At 43.4% G+C, this 19,232-nt stretch overlaps 1 pseudogene; it reads right to left on the bottom strand.

Annotated features, from left to right (window-relative positions):
- Positions 1-327: 327 nt before the first annotated feature.
- Positions 328-16,948, bottom strand: LOC135530485 (zinc finger protein 883-like; annotated as a pseudogene).
- Between the last annotated feature and the right edge of the window lie 2,284 nt (positions 16,949-19,232).

The following is a 19,232-nucleotide window of genomic DNA, read 5'->3' as shown; positions in this document are numbered from 1 at the left end:
GGCATCAAGACTAGAGGGAGGACATGGCATCAAGACTAGAGCAACGTCTCATCAAGAGCAACGGGGGGGGGTGAGCCTCAAACTCCTTCTACATTTCTACTGAGATCATCATCAAGCCATTCTTTAGGGGAGGGGGCGATGAGCCTCAAACTTCCTCTTCATTTTCAGCCTCTGTTTTACTACAACACACAAGAGCTTCAGTCCCAGAAATTGTGTGAACGGAAATCCCTCAGAAATGTGGGATGCGCACTTGAAGCGTGTAGGATACTGTTCTTGTCTGTAGGTTTTGTGTACTAAGTAGTGAACAAAGACCCGGAAGGAAGGATCTCTCACTCAATTATATATTTTACATTGTGACATGATTAACTAAAATACTCCTATTACAACATTCTACATTATGACATCATTAAAATACACATTCTACAACATTCTACATTATGACATCATTAAAATACCCCATCTACAACATTCTACATTATGACATCATTAAAATACCCCTTCTACAAAGTTCTACATTGTGAAATTAATTCATTGATATCATGAAACAACTCCTTCATGTATTTTCTGATGTTTAATCAGATATCTTTTTACCAGAGTATCTCTTGTCACATTGATCACAGCTACAATATTAATTTCCTGTGTGTTTTCTCTGGTGTGATATCAGCTAGTTTGGCTGAGTAAAATTCTTCCCAGATTGATTTCAACTATAAGGATTCTCTCCTGTGTGTGTTCTCTGGTGTATAGTCAGATGGCTCGATGTAGTAAAACACTTCCCACATTGAGCACATCTATAAGGTTTCTCTCCTGTGTGTGTTCTCTGGTGTATGGTCAGACTGCTAGATGTAACAAAACTCTTCCCACATTGATCACAGCTGTAAGGTTTCTCTCCTGTGTGTGTTCTCTGGTGTATTGTCAAACGGCTAGATGTAACAAAACTCTTCCCACATTGATCACAGCTATGAGATTTCTCTCCTGAGTGTGTTCTCCGGTGTATAGTCAGCTGGCTAGATGTAACAAAACTCTTCCCACATTGATCACAGCTATAAGGTTTCTCTCCTGTGTGTTTTCTCTGGTGTATAGTCAGGCTGCTTGAGTGAGTAAAGCTCTTCCCACATTGATCACAGCTATAAGGCTTCTCTCCTGTGTGTGTTCTCTGGTGTGATTTTAAATGTCCTGACGAAACAAATCTCTTTCCACAGTCAGAGCAGTGGTAAGGTTTCACCCCGGTGTGTGTTCTCTGGTGTGTCGTTAGCCGTCTAGATTCAGTAAAACTCTTCCCACACTGATAACAGCTATAAGGTTTCTCTCCAGTGTGAATTCTCTGGTGTGATTGTAATGTAGATGATTTTGAAAGGTCTTCCCACAGTCAGAGCAGCTATAAGGTTTCTCTCCGGTGTGAATTCTCTGGTGTGATTGTAATGTAGATGATTTTGAAAAGCTCTTCCCACAGTCAGAGCAGCTATAAGGTTTCTCTCCTGTATGGATTCTCTGATGTATTTTAAGGTCTGCTGAAGAGTGGAATCCCTTCCCACAGTCAGAGCAACAGTGAGGTTTCACTCCAGTGTGTATTCTCAGGTGTGCTGTCATGCTGCGTGAGTGAGCAAAACTCTTCCCACATTGATTACAGCTATAAGGCTTATCTCCTGTGTGTTCTCTGGTGTAAAGTCAGCTGGCTAGATGTAGTAAAATTCATCCCACACTGATCACAGATATAAGGATTCTCTCCTGTGTGTGTTCTCTGGTGTGTTGTCAGACGGCTTGACGAAGAAAAACTCTTCCCACATTGATCACAGTTATAAGGTTTCTCTCCTGTGTGTGTTCTCTGGTGTGTTTTCAGGCTGCTTGGAACATTAAAACTCTTCCCACACTGATCACAGCTATACGGTTTCTCTCCTGTATGGATTCTCTGGTGTCTTATAAGGTCTGCCGAAGAGGTAAGTCTCTTCCCACAGTCAGAGCAGCAGTGAGATTTATCATCTGTGTGAATTCTCTGGTGTAGTTTTAGTGAATCTGATCTTGAGTAACTCTTCCCACAGTCAGCGCAGCAGTGAGGTTTCTTTCCTGTGATTCTCCGCTGGTGTTTCTTGGGTTGTTCCGTTGCGGAGAGACTCTGCTCTGCCTCGTCAGCATCATGAGGTTGTTGAGGCTCCCCAGAGGATCCACTATAGTCCCGTCTCTCTCCTGTGTGAACAACAAAATCAGACAGATGATTAAAGGCCCACAAAAACGGTAATCCACTGTTTATTTGAGGTAAAAGGTGATTGCCCGTGATGTTTTATAACAATTTAAGTCTGTAATGAAATGTTTAAAAATGCTTTTACAAACTTATTTGAAAACTGTCTTAAGGACATTCAAGCAAAAACAGCCATATTGTCTTGATTTTTATCTCACAGTAGTATTTTTATTTTGTTTTTTTGTTTTACCTTTATTTAACCAGGCAAGTCAGTTAAGAACAAATTCTTATTTTCAATGACGGCCTGGGAACAGTGGGTTCACTGTGTGGTTCAGGGGCAGAACAAAAGATTTGTACCTTGTCAGCTCGTGGGTTTGAACTTTCAACCTTCCAGTTACTAGTCCAACACTCCAACCACTAGGCTACCCTGCCTCCCCTTCTAGTGGATGATAGTAGTTAATACAGCTATAAAAACCCTATTCACTAATTCACCACCGTGGGGGAAAACCCAGGTGAGTTCTCATAGACTGACAGCAAAAATAGCCTCCATTTACAGGTTGCTTATGAGTGCATTTCACACTACTTTTGGATTATAATTGTAAAGGCTCGTTTGTGCCATTGTTTCAAATCAACTGCTTTATACTTAAAAAACAACAACTTTAATTTCAACCAGTAAAAAGCTCTTTGGCTAGCTTTGCAACCAGTCTATGTCAATAAGCGCTAGCATTCCAGCTAACAGCTTTGCTACCAGCCTAGCATTAGCATTCTAGCTACCAGTCTATGTCAATAAGCGTTAGCATTTCAGCTAACAGCTTTGCCACCAGCCTAGCATTAGCATTCTAGCTAACAGCTTTGCTACAAGTCTATGTCAATAAGCGTTAGCATTCTCGCTAACAGCTTTGCTACTAGCCTATGTCAATAAGCGTTAGCATTCTAGCTAACGGCTTTGCTACCAGCCTAGCATTAGCATTCAAGCTAACAGCTTTGCTACCAGCCTATGTCAATAAGCTTTAGCATTCTAGCTAACAGCTATGCTTCCAGCCGAGCGTTAGCATTTAAGCTAACAACTGCTGCATCCAAAATACATATTTTGCAATTATCACAACCAAATAGTCTCCTAGAGAAAGTAAGAAATAATCAAAACAACAATTGTAAGTCTATGACAACCCCAAAAACTGTTTATTGTTTAGCAGTAATAACCTGGTAAATCTAGACTGTTGAATGGTCTCTGATGACAACATAGACCTACTGTAGGACTCATAACTTCACCTAACAACATAGACCTAATGTAGGACCCATAACTTCACCTAAGAACAACATAGACCTACTGTAGGACCCAAAACTTACAACATAGACCTACTGTAGGACCCATAACTTACAACATAGACCTACTGTAGGACCCATAACTTCACCTAACAACAACATAGACCTACTGTAGGACCCATAACTTACAACATAGACCTACTGTAGGATCCCTAACTTACAACACAGACCTACTGTAGGATCCCTAACTTACAACACAGACCTACTGTAGGACCCATAACTTACAACACAGACCTACTGTAGGACCCATAACTTACAACACAGACCTACTGTAGGATCCCTAACTTACAACACAGAACTACTGTAGGACCCATATCTTACAACACAGACCTACTGTAGGATCCATAACTTACAACATAGACCTACTGTAGGATCCCTAACTTACAACACAGACCTACTGTAGGATCCATAACTTACAACATAGACCTACTGTAGGATCCATAACTTACAACACAGACCTACTGTAGGATCCATAACATACAACACAGACCTACTGTAGGATCCCTACCTTACAACACAGACCTACTGTAGGACCCTTACAACACAGACCTACTGTAGGACCCATAACAACAACACAGACCTACTGTAGGATCCCTACCTTACAACACAGACCTACTGTAGGATCCCTAACTTACAACACAGACCTACTGTAGGATCCCTACCTTACAACACAGACCTACTGTAGGACCCATAACTTACAACACAGACCTACTGTAGGATCCCTAACTTACAACACAGACCTACTGTAGGACCCATAACTTACAACACAGACCTACTGTAGGACCCATAACTTCACCTAACAACAACATAGACCTACTGTAGGACCCATAACTTACAACACAGACCTACTGTGGGATCCCTAACTTACAACACAGACCTACTGTAGGACCCATAACTTACAACACAGACCTACTGTAGGACCCCTAACTTACAACACAGACCTACTGTAGGATCCCTACCTTACAACACAGACCTACTGTAGGACCCTTACAACAGACCTAGGACTATAAATAATGTAATATTTCAGGTGAAACATGGAAACTAAAATGTCTTTGTCATGACATTTCATAACCCGATCACCAGATAATTTTGTGAAAAATCCCATTAGGCTCCTCTGTAATGTGCTGTCATTCTAAATGTCCTGAAAAAGGAAAAGTAGCTCTGTGTGTTGTACAATAGCCTGTCCATCAAGGAACAGTTCTCTACACATTATGAGCTAAGTATCTGTGTGTTGTACAATAGGAACAGTTCTCTACACATTATGAGCTGAGTATCTGTGTGTTGTACAATAGGAACAGTTCTCTACACATTATGAGCTAAGTATCTGTGTGTTGTACAATAGCCTGTCCATCAAGGAACAGTTCTCTACACATTATGAGCTGAGTATCTGTGTGTTGTACAATAGCCTGTCCATCAAGGGACAGTTCTCTACACATTATGAGCTAAGTATCTGTGTGTTGTACAATAGCCTGTCCATCAAGGGACAGTTCTCTACACATTATGAGCTAAGTATCTGTGTGTTGTACAATAGCCTGTCCATCAAGGAACAGTTCTCTACACATTATGAGCTGAGTATCTGTGTGTTGTACAATAGGAACAGTTCTCTACACATTATGAGCTGAGTATCTGTGTGTTGTACAATAGCCTGTCCATCAAGGGACAGTTCTCTACACATTATGAGCTAAGTATCTGTGTGTTGTACAATAGCCTGTCCATCAAGGGACAGTTCTCTACACATTATGAGCTAAGTATCTGTGTGTTGTACAATAGCCTGTCCATCAAGGGACAGTTCTCTACACATTATGAGCTAAGTATCTGTGTGTTGTACAATAGCCTGTCCATCAAGGGACAGTTCTCTACACATTATGAGCTAAGTATCTGTGTGTTGTACAATAGCCTGTCCATCAAGGGACAGTTCTCTACACATTATGAGCTAAGTATCTGTGTGTTGTACAATAGCCTGTCCATCAAGGGACAGTTCTCTACACATTATGAGCTAAGTATCTGTGTGTTGTACAATAGGAACAGTTCTCTACACATTATGAGCTAAGTATCTGTGTGTTGTACAATAGCCTGTCCATCAAGGGACAGTTCTCTACACATTATGAGCTAAGTATCTGTGTGTTGTACAATAGGAACAGTTCTCTACACATTATGAGCTAAGTATCTGTGTGTTGTACAATAGCCTATCCATCAAGGGACAGTTCTCTACACATTATGAGCTGAGTATCTGTGTGTTGTACAATAGCCTGTCCATCAAGGGACAGTTCTCTACACATTATGAGCTAAGTATCTGTGTGTTGTACAATAGCCTGTCCATCAAGGGACAGTTCTCTACACATTATGAGCTAAGTATCTGTGTGTTGTACAATAGGAACAGTTCTCTACACATTATGAGCTAAGTATCTGTGTGTTGTACAATAGCCTGTCCATCAAGGAACAGTTCTCTACACATTATGAGCTAAGTATCTGTGTGTTGTACAATAGCCTGTCCATCAAGGGACAGTTCTCTACACATTATGAGCTAAGTATCTGTGTGTTGTACAATAGCCTGTCCATCAAGGGACAGTTCTCTACACATTATGAGCTAAGTATCTGTGTGTTGTACAATAGCCTGTCCATCAAGGGACAGTTCTCTACACATTATGAGCTAAGTATCTGTGTGTTTGAAAACACATTACTTTGATGCTTTCTCAGTTAAATCTAACTAGACCTGCTGTAAATCAAATCAAATATTATTTGTCACATGATGAATACAACAGGTGTAGTAGACCTCACAGTGATATGTTGAATACAACAGGTGTAGTAGACCTCACAGTGAAATGCTGAATACAACAGGTGTAGTAGACCTCACAGTGAAATTATGAATACAACAGGTGTAGTAGACCTTACAGTGAAATGCTGAATATAACAGGTGTAGTAGACCTCACAGTGAAATGCTGAATACAACAGGTGTAGTAGACCTCACAGTGAAATTATGAATAAATGAATGGCTGTTCCACTGGACGTCAGAAGGTGAATTCACCAATTTGTAAGTCGCTCTGGATAAGAGCATCTGCTAAATGACTTAAATGTAAATGTAAATGTAATGTAAATGAATACAACAGGTGTAGACCTCACAGTGAAATGCTGACTGACCTGCCCTTAACCAACAATGCAGAGTTAAGAAAATATTTACAAAAATATTAAATAAAATATACACAATAAGATTAACTAACAATAACGAGGCGATATACAGGGGGTACCGGTACAGAGTCAATGTGGAGGCTATATACAGGGGGTACCGGTACAGAGTCAATGTGGAGGCTATATACAGGGGGTACCGGTACAGAGTCAATGTGGAGGCTATATACAGGGGGTACCAGTACAGAGTCAATGTGGAGGCTATATACAGGGTGTTACGGTACAGAGTCAATGTGGAGGCTATATACAGGGGGTACCGGTACAGAGTCAATGTGGAGGCTATATACAGGGGGTACCGGTACAGAGTCAATGTGGAGGCTATATACAGGGGGTACCGGTACAGAGTCAATGTGGAGGCTATATACAGGGTATTACGGTACAGAGTCAATGTGGAGGCTATATACAGGGGGTACTGGTACAGAGTCAATGTGGAGGCTATATACAGGGGGTACCGGTACAGAGTCAATGTGGAGGCTATATACAGGGGGTACCGGTACAGAGTCAATGTAGAGGCTATATACAGGGGGTACCGGTACAGAGTCAATGTGGAGGCTATATACAGGGTATTACGGTACAGAGTCAATGTGGAGGCTATATACAGGGGGTACCGGTACAGAGTCAATGTGGAGGCTATATACAGGGGGTACCGGTACAGAGTCAATGTGGAGGCTATATACAGGGGGTACCGGTACAGAGTCAATGTGGAGGCTATATACAGGGGGTACAAGTACAGAGTCAATGTGGAGGCTATATACAGGAGGTACCGGTACAGAGTCAATGTGGACGCTATATACAGGGGTTATCGGTACAGAGTCAATGTGGAGGCTATATACAGGGGGTACCGGTACAGAGTCAATGTGGAGGCTATATACAGGGGGTACCGGTACAGAGTCAATGTGGAGGCTATATACAGGGGTACTGGTACAGAGTCAATGTGGAGGCTATATACAGGGGGTACCGGTACAGAGTCAATGTGGAGGCTATATACAGGGGGTACCGGTACAGAGTCAATGTGGAGACTATATACAGGGGGTACCGGTACAGAGTCAATGTGGAGGCTATATACAGGGGGTACCGGTACAGAGTCAATGTGGAGGCTATATACAGGGGGTACCGGTACAGAGTCAATGTGGAGGCTATATACAGGGGGTACCGGTACAGAGTCAATGTGGAGGCTATATACAGGGGGTACCGGTACAGAGTCAATGTGGAGGCTATATACAGGGGGTACTGGTACAGAGTCAATGTGGAGGCTATATACAGGGGGTACCAGTACAGAGTCAATGTGGGGGCTATATACAGGAGGTACCGGTACAGAGTCAATGTGGAGACTATATACAGGGGGTACCGGTACAGAGTCAATGTGGAGGCTATATACAGGGTATTACGGTACAGAGTCAATGTGGAGGCTATATACAGGGGGTACCGGTACAGAGTCAATGTGGGGGCTATATACAGGAGGTACCGGTACAGAGTCAATGTGGAGACTATATACAGGGGGTACCGGTACAGAGTCAATGTGGAGGCTATATACAGGGTATTACGGTACAGAGTCAATGTGGAGGCTATATACAGGGGGTACCGGTACAGAGTCAATGTGGAGGCTATATACAGGGGGTACCGGTACAGAGTCAATGTGGAGGCTATATACAGGGGTACCAGTACAGAGTCAATGTGGAGGCTATATACAGGGGGTACCGGTACAGAGTCAATGTGGGGGCTATATACAGGGGGTACCGGTACAGAGTCAATGTGGGGGCTATATACAGGAGGTACCGGTACAGAGTCAATGTGGAGGCTATATACAGGGGGTACCGGTACAGAGTCAATGTGGAGGCTATATACAGGGGGTACCAGTACAGAGTCAATGTGGAGGCTATATACAGGGGGTACCGGTACAGAGTCAATGTGGAGGCTATATACAGGGGGTACCGGTACAGAGTCAATGTGGAGGCTATATACAGGGGGTACCGGTACAGAGTCAATGTGGAGGCTATATACAGGGTGTTACGGTACAGAGTCAATGTGGAGGCTATATACAGGGGGTACCGGTACAGAGTCAATGTGGAGGCTATATACAGGGGGTACCGGTACAGAGTCAATGTGAAGGCTATATACAGGGGGTACCGGTACAGAGTCAATGTGGAGGCTATATACAGGGTATTACGGTACAGAGTCAATGTGGAGGCTATATACAGGGGGTACCGGTACAGAGTCAATGTGGAGGCTATATACAGGGGTACCGGTACAGAGTCAATATGGAGGCTATATACAGGGGGTACCGGTACAGAGTCAATGTGGAGGCTATATACAGGGGGTACCAGTACAGAGTCAATGTGGAGGCTATATACAGGGGGTACCAGTACAGAGTCAATGTGGAGGCTATATACAGGGGGTACCGGTACAGAGTCAATGTGGAGGCTATATACAGGGGGTACCGGTACAGAGTCAATGTGGAGGCTATATACAGGGGGTACCGGTACAGAGTCAATGTGGAGGCTATATACAGGGGGTACCGGTACAGAGTCAATGTGGAGGCTACATACAGGGGGTACCGGTACAGAGTCAATGTGGAGACTATATACAGGGGGTACCGGTACAGAGTCAATGTGGAGGCTATATACAGGGGGTACCGGTACAGAGTCAATGTGGAGACTATATACAGGGGGTACCGGTACAGAGTCAATGTGGAGGCTATATACAGGGGGTACCGGTACAGAGTCAATGTGGAGGCTATATACAGGGTATTACGGTACAGAGTCAATGTGGAGGCTATATACAGGGGGTACCGGTACAGAGTCAATGTGGAGGCTATATACAGGGGGTACCGGTACAGAGTCAATGTGGAGGCTATATACAGGGGGTACCGGTACAGAGTCAATGTGGAGGCTATATACAGGGTATTACGGTACAGAGTCAATGTGGAGGCTATATACAGGGGGTACCGGTACAGAGTCAATGTGGAGGCTATATACAGGGGGTACCGGTACAGAGTCAATGTGGAGGCTATATACAGGGGGTACCGGTACAGAGTCAATGTGGAGGCTATATACAGGGTATTACGGTACAGAGTCAATGTGGAGGCTATATACAGGGGGTACCGGTACAGAGTCAATGTGGAGGCTATATACAGGGGGTACCGGTACAGAGTCAGTGTGGAGGCTATATACAGGGGGTATCGGTACAGAGTCAATGTGGAGGCTATATACAGGGGGTACCGGTACCGAGTCAATGTGGAGGCTATATACAGGGGGTACCAGTACCGAGTCAATGTGGAGACTATATACAGGGGGTACCGGTACCGAGTCAATGTGGAGGCTATATACAGGGGGTACCGGTACAGGGTCAATGTGGAGGCTATATACAGGGGGTACCGGTACAGAGTCAATGTGGACGCTATATACAGGGGTTATCGGTACAGAGTCAATGTGGAGACTATATACAGGGGGTACCGGTACAGAGTCAATGTGGAGGCTATATACAGGGGGTACCGGTACAGAGTCAATGTGGAGGCTATATACAGGGGGTACCGGTACAGAGTCAATGTGGAGGATATATACAGGGGGTACCGGTACAGAGTCAATGTGCGGAGGTACAGATTAGTCGCTTAGCAAATCAACCAGACGAGACCCTGCTGTAAATCAACCAGACACTACTGTAAATCAACCAGACTAGACCCTGCTGTAAATCAACCAGACTCTGCTGTAAATCAACCAGACTGCTGTAAATCAACCAGACTAGACCCCGCTGTAAATCAACCAGACTAGACCCTACTGTAAATCAACCAGACTAGACCCTGCTGTAAATCAACCAGACTCTGCTGTAAATCAACCAGACTAGACCCCGCTGTAAATCAACCAGACTAGACCCTGCTGTAAATCAACCAGACTAGACCCTGCTGTAAATCAACCAGACTAGACCCTGCTGTAAATCAACCAGACTCTGCTGTAAATCAACCAGACTAGACCCTGCTGTAAATCAACCAGACTAGACCCTGCTGTAAATCAACCAGACTAGACCCTGCTGTAAATCAACCAGACTAGACCCTACTGTAAATCAACCAGACTCTGCTGTAAATCAACCAGACTAGACCCTGCTGTAAATCAACCAGACCCTGCTGTAAATCAACAAGACTAGACCCTACTGTAAATCAACCAGACTCTGCTGTAAATCAACCAGACTAGACCCTGCTGTAAATAAACCAGACTATACCCTACTGTAAATCAACCAGACTAGACCCTGCTGTAAATCAACCAGACTAGACCCTGCTGTAAATCAACCAGACGAGACCCTGCTGTAAATCAACCAGACTCTGCTGTAAATCAACCAGACTAGACCCTGCTGTAAATCAACCAGACTAGACCCTGCTGTAAATCAACCAGACTAGACCCTGCTGTAAATCAACCAGACCCTACTGTAAATCAACCAGACTAGACCCTGCTGTAAATCAACCAGACTAGACCCTACCGTAAATCAACCAGACTAGACCCTGCTGTAAATCAACCAGACTAGACCCTACTGTAAATCAACCAGACTAGACCCTACTGTAAATCAACCAGACTAGACCCTACTGTAAATCAACCAGACTAGACCCTGCTTTAAATCAACCAGACTAGACCCTGCTGTAAATCAACCAGACGAGACCCTGCTGTATATCAACCAGACTAGACCCTGCTGTAAATCAACCAGACTCTGCTGTAAATCAACCAGACTAGACCCTGCTGTAAAACAACCAGACTAGACCCTGCTGTAAATCAACCAGACTAGACCCTGCTGTAAATCAACCAGACTAGACCCTGCTGTAAATCAACCAGACTAGACCCTGCTGTAAATCAACCAGACTCTGCTGTAAATCAACCAGACTAGACCCTGCTGTAAATCAACCAGACCCTGCTGTAAATCAACCAGACTAGACCCTGCTGTAAATCAACCAGACCCTACTGTAAATCAACCAGACTAGACCCTGCTGTAAATCAACCAGACTAGACCCTGCTGTAAATCAACCAGACTAGACCCTACTGTAAATCAACCAGACTCGACCCTACTGTAAATCAACCAGACTAGACCCTACTGTAAATCAACCAGACCCTACTGTAAATCAACCAGACCCTACTGTAAATCAACCAGACCCTGCTGTAAATCAATCAGACCCTGCTGTAAAATCAATCAGAACCTCCTGTAAATCAATCACACAATAACAGATGAGGAACATCAATGTAGGGACGCAACCAACTGTCTTCACCAGCGTAGCGAATGACAGTCTTTGTGAACACAGTTTTTCCAGCACTTTGGCTGTTGTTGCATGTCGTGCTGTATCACAACATCACTTAAATGTCATTCAGAAAATTACTTTCAGCTGATTATTATTTATTTTAAAATAAGTCATAATTATTGAAGAGCCAGTTTAATGAGTGTCACATAGAGTAGGCCAGAAGGCTAAACTGGATAACCTAACCTCTATCAAAATAAAAAGATGGCGGAACCGCAAAAGTTCTTCTGTGCAAAGGTGTTTATTTACAAGTGATTCCGGAACAAAAAACAACAGTACTGCCATCAACGTCTACCTTATGGGACAGCTTAAAAACAATGCTGCCCCATCCACAGCTCAATCCAAACTGCCTCGCATCTGGAGGACATACTGGACAATCCCCTGTCCTGAGGTAGCTACTGGGGAACCTTCCCAGCACTTCTTCAGCAGGTCCAGTGGTCCTTGCACTGGCCATCCATAGAGGAGTTCGAATGGCGAGAAACCTGTCGATGCCTGAGGCACCTCCCTGTAAGCAAAAAGCAGAAAGGGTAACCACTTATCCCGGTCTTTACCAGTCAGCCACAAACTTCCTCAGCATGTCCTTGAGCGTTTGATTGAATCTCTCTACGAGCCCATCCGTTTGGGGATGGTAGGGAGTAGTCCTCAAGCCTTTAATGCCCAGCTGTCGGTGGAGTTGAACCATCAGTCGCGAGGTGAAGTTTGTCCCTTGGTCCGTCAGGATTTCATCTGGGATTCCTACACGAGAGAAGAGCTGAACAAGAGCACTGATTATTTTTGGAGTGGTTATGGAACGGAGTGGGAAGGCTTCTGGGAACCGGGTGGCATAGTCACAGATCACCAATATATACTTGTAACCTGCACTACTCTTCTCCAAGGGTCCAACAATGTCCATTGCAATTCTCTTGAATGGGGTAGAGATAACTGGCAGTGAACATAGAGGAGCCCGTTCAGACCTACGGACAGCACTGGTTTTCTGGCACGTGGGGCATGATTTGCAGTATTTTTGTACATCAGTATACATGGAGGGCCAAAAGAAACGGGAGCCTAGCCTAAGATAGGTCTTATGTTGCCTTAGATGGCCTGCCCATGGAACTGTATGTGCAAGGTTGAGAACAAGTGGTCTACAGGTAGATGGCACCACCAACTTCCTGCTATCTGCCTCTGACCCAAGGTAGAGTATGTGGTTGTCTACTGTGTAAATCCCCCCACATGAAGATTGACTGTCCCCAGCCAAGGCCTTGTCAAACAAACATTTCAAGGTTGCGTCAGACCTCTGCAGTGTAGCAACATTTTGTGGAACATCCCATTGCACCTCTAACCCAGACACATCAGCAACAGGTACAGGGGTTCCCACATACTTCTCAAGACGCCACTGGCGGCGTGACTTTCTGGGCCCTTTGGTTCCCCCCTCGCACAGACTATCACACAAGTCAGGCAAAGGTTGTAAACCCGCTTTGGCCTGGGCACGAGTGACAACTGAACATGCCATCTGAACATCAGACTGGCAAACTGACTGCCCATATAGCTGACCCCCCACACTTCCCAACAGATCAGAGAGTACAGGCACATCCCTCCCCAAAATCATCTCAAAAGGTAGCTTCTCCATTACCCCAACTTTGAGGAGGTATTTCTGACCCTGAATCTCAACTGTGAGTTCAGCTGTGGGCTGCTGTGACTGGTCACCATGGACACATTGGATCAGTGTCTGATGACCATAATCAATGTCATTAACAGGTACATTACCTTTTCTGATCAATGACAGGGAACTGCCGGTGTCAATCATTGCAGTAAGACTTTTACCATTCACTTTTACAGGTACCAAGCATGACCCTTCCCGAGTCTGTCTATTCTGAACACCATCCCCCTCTCTGGGTACATAACAGTAACCTGAGAGCTTGGATTTACGTAGCGGACACATTGAAGCTTTGTGCCCCTGCTGCCGGCAGTAAAAACAGACTTGGTGTTCTGAATCAATTCAAAATGACCCTTTATTGAAGAGCCAGGTTAATGAGAGAACTGACTTGGTGTTCTGAATCAATTCAAAATGACTCTATTGAAGAGCCAGGTTAATGAGAGAACTGACTTGGTGTTCTGAATCAATTCATGGTGACTCTTTATTGAAGAGCCAGGTTAATGAGAGAACTGGCTTGGTGTTCTGAATCAATTCATGGTGACTCTTTATTGAAGAGCCAGGTTAATGAGGGTACTGACTTGGTGTTCTGAATCAATTCAAAATGACTCTTTATTGAAGTTAATGTTCTGAATCAATTCAAGGTGACTCTTTATTGAAGAGTCAGGTTAATGACAGTATTGATGTTAGTGTTCTGAATCAATTCAAAATGACTCTTTATTAAAGAGTCAGGTTAATGACAGTATTGCTGTTAGTGTTCTGAATCAATTCAAAATAACTTCTTTATTGATGTTGGTGTTCTGAATCATTTCAAAATGACTCTTTATTGAAGAGCCAGGTTCAATGAGAGAACTGACTTGGTGTTCTGAATCAATTCAAGGTGACTCTCTGTTCGAAGCGATTCTATTGTGCTAACTTATAAATGTGAAAACATCGTAACGTAAGAAGCCCATTATGGCCACTTACCTCTTTGGAGTCAAATTAAGCATATCTGGTTGTCTTACACATAATAGGTTTTATTTAACGAGGCAAGTCAGTTAAGAACAAATTCTTATTTTCAATGACGGCCTTGAAACAAATCTGTCGTTCTGCCTTGTTCAGAACGACAGATTTGTACCTTGTCAGCTATGGGATTTGAACTTGCAACCTTTTGGTTACTAGCCCAACACTCTAACCACTAGGCTCCCCTGTGCCCCGGCAACCAGCCAATCAGTTGTTCTATTATAAGGTTATTGATAGAGTTGTGATTGTCCTCTTTAGAGGGAACTATTTCAAAGCTGACAAAAAAAAAACTTTGGTGTTGAGGTTTTACCGTCAAGATAAAACAACCTTTTTTCAAATGTTTTCAGTGCCTTTTCTAGATGTGGGATCGTTCTAAAATGTAAAATGGAACAATATACCAGGAGGTGTCAGAGGAAGGCCCAACAGTTTTTAAAGAAACTCCAGTCACCCAGGTCATAGACTGATTTCTCTCTGCTACCGCATGGCAAGCTGTGCTGGAGCGCCAAGTGAAGGTCCAAAAGGCTTCTCAACAGCTTCTACCCCCAACCCATAACACCCCTGAACAATGAATCAAATGGCCACCGGACTATTTACATGCCCCCCCTTCCTCCATTTGTTTTGTACACTGCTGCTACTCGTTGTTTATTATCTATCTATGCATAGTCACTTCACCACTACCTACATGTACATATTACCTCAACTAACCTGTACCCCCTGTATATAGCCTCCACATTGACTCTGTACCGGTACCCCCTGTATATAGTCTCCACATTGACTCTGTACCGGTACCCCCTGTATATAGCCTCCACACTGACTCGATAGCGGTACCCCCTGTATATAGCCTCCACATTGACTCGGTAGCCCCTGTATATAGTCTCCACACTGACTCTGTACCGGTACCCCCTGTATATAGCCTCCACACTGACTCGATAGCGGTACCCCCTGTAAATAGCCTCCACATTGACTCTGTACCGGTACCCCCTGTATATAGCCTCCAGAGGTTTACACATCACTGCGACATTGTAATTACATTATCATTAACAGAGCAGCAGGTAGCCTAGCGGTCAGAGCAGGTAGCCTAGCGGTTAGAGCAGGTAGCCTAGCGGTTAGAGCAGGTAGCCTAGCGGTTAGAGCAGGGAGCCTAGTGGTTAGAGAAGGGAGCCTAGTGGTTAGAGCAGGTAGCCTAGTGGTTAGAGCAGGTAGCCTAGTGGTTAGAGCAGGTAGCCTAGTGGTTAGAGCGTCGGACTAGTAAACAAAGAGTTGGTGGATCGAATCCCTGAGCTGACAAGTTAAAAGTCTGTCGTTCTGAACAAGGCAGTTAGTCCACCATCCAGTAGTCTGTCGTTCTGCCCCTGAACAAGGCAGTTAGTTCACTGTCCAGTAGTCTGTCGTTCTGCCCCTGAACAAGGCAGTTAGTCCACTGTCCAGTAGTCTGTCGTTCTGCCCCTGAACAAGGCAGTTAGTCCACTGTCCAGTAGTCGGTCGTTCTGCCCCTTAACAAGGCAGTTAGTCCACCGTTCCTAGGCCGTAATTGTAAATAAGAATGTGTTCTTAACTGACTTGCCAAGTTAAATTACGGTCAAATTCAATGTTGGTTAAGGGCTTGTAAGTAAGCATTTCGTGGTATTGTTGTATTCGGCGCATGTGACAAATAGTTTGATTTGATAGCATATTTTGTGGATATGAAATTACTTTCTTATCAATTAAAAATCTGGGTACTTTCATAGCTTTTGTCACATGAGTTCAACAACTGCGGAGTAAATGCCCCTGTTTTTAAGACAGTACTTACTGGTGTTAATCAGATCTCCTGTCTCCTCGTCTTTCAATGTGACAGTCATCTCCCCCTCCTCCTCCTTCACTCCAAAAACTGCATCATCCTCTTCCTCCTCTTCTTTCACAGTCACATCCTCCTTTTCCTCTTCCTCCTCCTCTTTCACTCTGAAAACATCTTTCTCTTCTTTCACTGTAACAGCCTCACCCTCTACTTCTTGTTTTACTGTAACAACCTCCTCTTCCTCTACTTTTGTTACTGTGACATCCTCCTCTTCTTTCTCCTCTTTCACGACAACGTTCAGCCACAGACCCTCTTTCTCCGTCCAGCAGACCTCCTCCTCTTCACCAGGAGGAGAGTAGCTTGGTGAACTCATGGTCAAGGATGATAGCTAACAGTTAGCTAACTATGCTAATGCTAACTTAACCAGCCACGTTAGCTAAATAATAACAACAAAAACGTAAATAGGAAATGAAATTAGATAATTAGCTAAACGACAGAAATGTGATCAAAACACAGTGCCTAAAATACCAGAAAGAGCCTTTAAGAGCTTAAATGTTTCCGCTATGTTGACGAGCAAGCTACCGAGATGGCTGTTGTTGTTCTTCTTTTAGTTTTTATCGGCGGATCGCAACGGACCGAGAGGTGGAAACACCGCCCCCTACTGTACCGGAGGCGGCCCGTCAGGAAGTCCAGGATCCAGTTGTCGAGGGAGGTGTTTAGTTCCGGGGTCCTTATTAACTTCGTGATGAGCTTTGAGGGCACTATGGTGTTGAACGCTGAGCCTGAGTTGTAGTCAATGAACAGCATTCAGGTGAGAAAGGGCAGTGTGGAGTGCAATAGAGATTGCATCATCACTGAGAGATTGTAATTACGTGATCAATTAACAGACAGGATGACACATCACTCGGTCATTGTAATTACATTATCATTAACAGACAGGTTTACGCATCACTGAGACATTGTAATTACATAAACAGACAGGTTTTTTATTTTTTTATTTTACCTTTATTTAACTAGGCAAGTCAGTTAATTAAGAACAAATTCTTATTTTCAATGACGGCCTAGGAACAGTGGGTTAACTGCCTGTTCAGGGGCCAGAACGACAGATGTGTACCTTGTTCAGCTCGGGGGTTTGAACTTGCAACCTTCCGGTTACTAGTCCAACGCTCTAACCACTAGGCTACCCTGCCATCTCTACACTCTAACCACTAGGCTACCCTGCCGCCCCTGTTTACACATCACTGAGACATTGTAATTACATTATCAATTAACAGACAGGTTTACACATCACTGAGACGTTGTAATTACATGATCAATTAACAGACAGGTTTACACATCACTGAGACATTGTAATTACATCATCAATTAACAGACAGGTTTACACATCACTGAGACATTGTAATTACATTATCAATTAACAGACAGGTTTACACATCACTGAGACATTGTAATTACATTATCAATTAACCGACAGGTTTACACATCACTAAGACATTGTAATTACATTATCAATTAACAGACAGGTTTACACATCACTAAGACATTGTAATTACATTATCAATTAACAGACAGGTTTACACATCACTAAGACATTGTAATTACATTATCAATTAACAGACATGTTTACACATCACTGAGACATTGTAATTACATTATCAATTAACAGACAGGTTTACACATCACTGAGACGTTGTAATTACATTATCAATTAACAGACAGGTTTACACATCACTGAGACATTGTAATTACATTATCAATTAACAGACAGGTTTACACATCACTGAGACATTGTAATTACATTATCAATTAACAGACAGGTTTACACATCACTAAGACATTGTGTAATTACATTATCAATTAACAGACAGGTTTACACATCACTAAGACATTGTAATTACATTATCAATTAACAGACAGGTTTACACATCACTGAGACATTGTAATTACATTATCAATTAATAGACAGGTTTACACATCACTGAGACATTGTAATTACATGATCAATTAACAGACAGGTTTACACATCACTGAGACATTGTAATTACATTATCAATTAACAGACAGGTTTACACATCACTGAGACATTGTAATTACATTATCAATTAACAGACAGGTTTACACATCACTGAGACATTGTAATTACATTATCAATTAACAGACAGGTTTACACATCACTGAGACATTGTAATTACATTATCAATTAACAGACAGGTTTACACATCACTGAGACGTTGTAATTACATTATCAATTAACAGACAGGTTTACACATCACTAAGACATTGTAATTACATTATCAATTAATAGACAGGTTTACACATCACGGCACATAGTGGAGGTGTACTGTTAAGAAGAGCCCGTGAGTAAACATTTCACGACACCGTTTTAGCCTTCAACCTAAATCCTGCACATGTGACCCAATAAAATGTTGATTTGATCTGACTATTCAGTACAAAACCTTTAGATGTTCCATCTGAATGAACAGACTGATTGTGTGTCTGTAATCTGTGTAGCAGCAAATTAATACGCTGCCATCTGATGTCTATCACAGTGCAATCGGTTTTGTCACCAAAGCCCCATATACGACCCACCACTGCGACCTGTACGCTCTCGTTGGCTGGCCCTCGCCTCATACTCGTCGCCAAACCCACTGGCTCCATGTCATCTACAAGACCCTGCTAGGTAAAGTCCCCCCTTATCTCAGCTCGCTGGTCACCATAGCATCACCCACTTGTAGCACGCGCTCCAGCAGGTATATCTCTCTGGTTACCCCCAAAACCAATTCTTTCTTTGGCCGCCTCTCCTTCCAGTTCTCTGCTGCCAATGACTGGAACGAACTACAAAAATCTCTGAAACTGGAAACACTTATCTCCCTCACTA

Source organism: Oncorhynchus masou, chromosome 5 (assembly GCF_036934945.1).
Source record: "Oncorhynchus masou masou isolate Uvic2021 chromosome 5, UVic_Omas_1.1, whole genome shotgun sequence".
In the NCBI taxonomy this organism is placed as follows: Eukaryota; Metazoa; Chordata; class Actinopteri; order Salmoniformes; family Salmonidae; genus Oncorhynchus; species Oncorhynchus masou.
This window is presented reverse-complemented; position numbering and strand designations above follow the sequence as displayed.